Genomic DNA, 4,523 nt, shown 5'->3' with positions numbered 1-4,523 from the left:
GTTTTAGTTAAAAGTTGTTGGAGGGCCAGACTGCATTTTTCAAACATGTCAATGTCATTTTGAAAAGAAAAGTAAAGAAAAAGTTCCAGATTAAAGGAGGCTAAGGAGAGACATGACACTTAAATTCAATCCCTGACCAGAGGCTGGATCCTGTACATGACAGAAGAAAATGCTAAAGCATATCATTAGGTCATTCAGTAAATCTGGAATACCAATGGTAGATTAGATAAAAGTATTGTATCAATATTAAGTTTACTAATCAGTTAACATAGAAAAAAATGAATAAATTCATAGACATATACAACCTACAAGACTGAATTATGAAGAAATAGAAAATGTGAACAGATCAATAACATGTAAGGAGATTGAATCGGTAAGTTTCTCATCAAGGAAAAGCCCAGGACCTAATGATTTCACTGCTGAATTCTACCAAACATTTAAAGAACTCATAGCAATCCTTAAACTCTTCCAAAAAAATTAAAGAGGAGGGAAATATTGATGAAATAAATTAAAGACACAAATAAATGGAAAAGTATCTCATGTTCATGGACTGGAAGAATTGAAATTTGTAAGATGTCCATATCCAAAGTGATCTACAGGTTCCATGTAATCTCTATCAAAATTCCAATAACATTTTTCACAAAAATAGGAAAAAAAAAATCTTAAAATGTTATGTGTCACAAAAAATATCAATTAGCCAAAGCAATTTTAAGCAAAAATAACAAAGCAGGAGGCATCACAGTAACTAATTTGAAAATACACTATAAAGCTATAATAATAAAAACAGCATGGTAGTGGTATAAAAACAGACATATAATCTAATGGGACAGAATAAAAATCCCAGAAATAAATCCATGCATTTATAGTCTATGTACTTAAAAAAAAAAAAAATACCAAGGACTTACAATGGGAAAACTAGATATCCATATGCAGAAGATTGAAATTAGACCCTCATCTCACACCACATGCAAAAATCAACTCAAAATGGATTAAAGACTTAAATATAAAACCTACAATTGTGAAACTAGAAGAACACATAGGGGAATAGCTTCATGACATTGGTCTAGGCAATAATTTGTTTTATATGACCACAAACACGTGGCAACAAAAGTAAAAATAGACAAATGGGACTGCATTAAACTAAAAACCTCTGCATAGCAAAGAAAACGACTAACAGAGTAAAGAGAAACCTACAGAATGGGAGAATATATTTGTAAATCATAATCAGCCTCCAAAATATGTGAGAAACTCAAATAACTCAAAAGTAAAAAGACAACCTGATTTAAAAAATTAGCAAATGACCTGAATAGACATTTCTCAAGGGAAGACATACAAATAACTAACTAGGTATGTGAAAAAGAAATGCTCAGCCAGGGCGCCATGGCTCATGCTTGTAATTCCAGCACTTTGGGAGGCTGAGACGGGTGGATCGCCTGAGGTCAGGAATTCGAGACCAGTCTGGCCAACATGGTGAAACCCTGTCTCTACTAAAAATACAAAACTTAGCTCGGCGTGGTGGTGGGCACCTGTGATCCTAGCTACTTGGGAGGCTGAGGCAGGAGAATCGCTTGAGCCTAGGAGGTGGAGGTTGCAGTGAGCCAAGATTGTGCCACTGCACTCCAGCCTGGGCGACAGAGTGAGACTCTGTCTCAAAGAAAAAAAAAATACTCAACATCTCTAATCATCAGGGAAATGCAAACTGAAACCCCAATGAGATATTACCTCACACCTGTTAGGATGGCTATTCCCTGAAAGATAAAAGATAACAAGCATTGGCAAGGATGTAGAAGAGAGGGAAGACTTGCACACTGTTGGTGGGACTATAAATTAGTACAGCAATTGTGGAAAATAGTGTAAACGTTTCCTCAAAAAACTAAAAATGGAACTATCATATGATCCAGCAATCCCACTTCTGGGTATATATCCAAAGAAAATGAAATCTGTGTATCGAAGAGATATCTGCAGTCTCATGTTCATTGCAGCGTTATTCACAATAGCCAAGATATGGAATCAATCTAAGTGTTCAGAAAATGTGGTGTATATGCACAACAGAATACATTCAGCCTTTAAAAATACAGAAATCTTGTCATTTGTGACAACATGGATGAACATGGAGGACATTATCTTGAGTGAACTAAACCAGGCACACTTATATGTAGAATATTTTTTAAAAGTCATATTCATAGAAACAAGGAGTTAAATAATGGTTACCAGAGACTGTGGGTGTGGTAATTGGGAAGATGTTGGTCAAAAGAAACAAAATTTCAGTTAAACAGGAGGAATGAGTTCAAGAGATCTACTGAACATCAAGATGACTATAGTTTATAATAATACATTGTATACTTGAAAATTTTTGAGAGATTTTAAGTATTCTCACCACAAAAAAGTGAGGTAATGCATATGCAAAATGACTTTAGCCATTTCACGATGTATATACACATATCAAAACATCATGTTGTACACCATAATATATATGCAATTTTTACTTGTCAATTAAAAAAAAGAAAAAGTGGCTGGGCATAGTGGCTCACGCCTGGCCGAGGGACGGGATCACCTGATTCGACCAGACGGCCAAGTGAGAAACCTGTCTTAACTAAAAAAAAATTAGCCGGGATGGCATTGCACTCCAGCCTGGAAAACAAGAACAAAACTTCGTCTCAAAAAAAAAAAAAAAAAGAAAAGAAAAAGTAACTAAATGTACTGTATTTGTTAAGTGTACTGTGGTTATAAAGGAGAATCCCTATTTTTAGGAAATATGCTGAGTATTTTCCCCTCAAATGGTTCATAAATATATATACATATATCTAGTTTATACACAAATACATATGCAGATATAGATGATGTATTTTTAATGTATATATAAAAAGAGATTGAGAATGGTGACGCAAATGGGATAATCTGAGTAACTCCTGCAAATTTTTTATGTTTAAAATAATTTCCAAACAAAAGTTTAAAAATTGGAGTTAAATCCTGAAAGTTATCTTTCACTCCCATCTCCTCTTCCAAGGAGTAAGCCAATATTAACAGTTTTATATGTGTATTTCTAGACCCATGTCTATGTTTTTTATTGAGGTAAAATATATATAACATAAAATCTACTATTTTTAAGTGCACAGTTTAGTGCATTAAATACAAAAATGTGGAACTCTTCTTGAATTTGTGTGTCATCCTTGAGCAGGGGCCAAGCCAATTTTGTCTGTATTATTCCAATTTTAGTATATGTGCCGCTGAAGCAAGTACTCCATGCATTTCTAAACATACGTGTTCCAATATAAATGTAACCATATTGTACCGAAAAAGAAAATGAAAAAGAAAGATGTTCCTAGTAAAATGAGAACAACTATTTCATCACCAGCAGAACTGCAGAAATGTTAAAGGAACCTCTTCAGGCAGAAAGAAAATAACTGATGAAAATTTCAATTCACACAATGTAATAAAGAACATTAGAAATGGCAAATATAAAAACATTTTTTTCCTACTTAATCTCTTTAAAAGATATTTGACTATTTAAAGCAAACATAACAAAGTCTGTGGAGTTCATTACCTACATAGAAGTAAAATATATTACAACAATGACACAGAGGACAGGAGGAGCAGAATGAAAGTATGCTGTTGTAAGTTTCTTACATGTCATGTGAAATGATATAACGTTATCTGAAAGTAGACTGATTAGTTAAATATTGTAAACCCTAGAGCAACCACTAAAAAGAAACCATACAAAAGAATTATTGCTAGTAAGCCAATAGTGGAGAGAAAATAGAATCTAAAAAATATTTGTTAATACAAATGAATAAAGGAACAAAGGAAAAAGAAAACATAAAATAGATGGGACAAAGGGAAAACAAATATCAATATGGTAAATTAAAACTCAACAATATCACTAATTCTATTGAATGTAAATGGTCTAGACGCTCCATTAAAAGATTGTCAGATTGGATAAAAAAAAGCAAGACCTAACTATATGTATGTTGTCCATAAGAAACTGACTTTAAATATAAAGACATGGACAGGTTAAAAAAAAGAATAACAAAACATTCCCCAAAATGTTACAAAAAAGTAAAAGAATGTCATACAAGCATTAAGCAAAAGTAAGAGAATTGGCTATATTAATATTATACAAAGTAGATTTCATACTGGGGATCATAATGGGAAATGGATCAGAAAACACAACAATGCTCACAGAGCTTCAAAATATATGAAGCAAACACTGGTAGAAGTAGAAGAAGAAATAGACACAATTACAGTTACAAACTTCAACACTCCTCTCTCAATAATTGTTAAATTATGTGGGGAGAAAACCAGTAAGGATGCATGAAACTTGAACAACACTATTAACTACTTAAATTAATTGGCATTTATAAAACACTCACCAAACAAGTGCAGAATAAACATTCTTTTCAAGTGTACATGGAGAATTTATCAAGATAGACCATATCGGGTCCATAAAACAAGTCTTAATACAATTTAAAGGATTAATGTCTAAAATATATTATCTGACACCAATAAAAACATCACAAGTGAAA

At 32.8% G+C, this 4,523-nt stretch overlaps 1 non-coding gene across 1 annotated transcript; it reads right to left on the bottom strand.

Moving 5' to 3' along the window:
- Nucleotides 1-3,133: 3,133 nt before the first annotated feature.
- On the bottom strand, nucleotides 3,134-3,240 carry LOC116477147 (U6 spliceosomal RNA). The gene has a single exon (XR_004250371.1). It is a non-coding gene; the product is annotated as a U6 spliceosomal RNA (small nuclear RNA).
- Between the last annotated feature and the right edge of the window lie 1,283 nt (nucleotides 3,241-4,523).

This window comes from Hylobates moloch, unplaced genomic scaffold (genome assembly GCF_009828535.3).
Source record: "Hylobates moloch isolate HMO894 unplaced genomic scaffold, HMol_V3 SCAFFOLD_2, whole genome shotgun sequence".
NCBI classification, from domain to species: Eukaryota; Metazoa; Chordata; class Mammalia; order Primates; family Hylobatidae; genus Hylobates; species Hylobates moloch.
The sequence above is the reverse complement of the archived record's forward strand: the minus strand, read 5'-3'. Positions and strand labels throughout refer to the sequence as shown.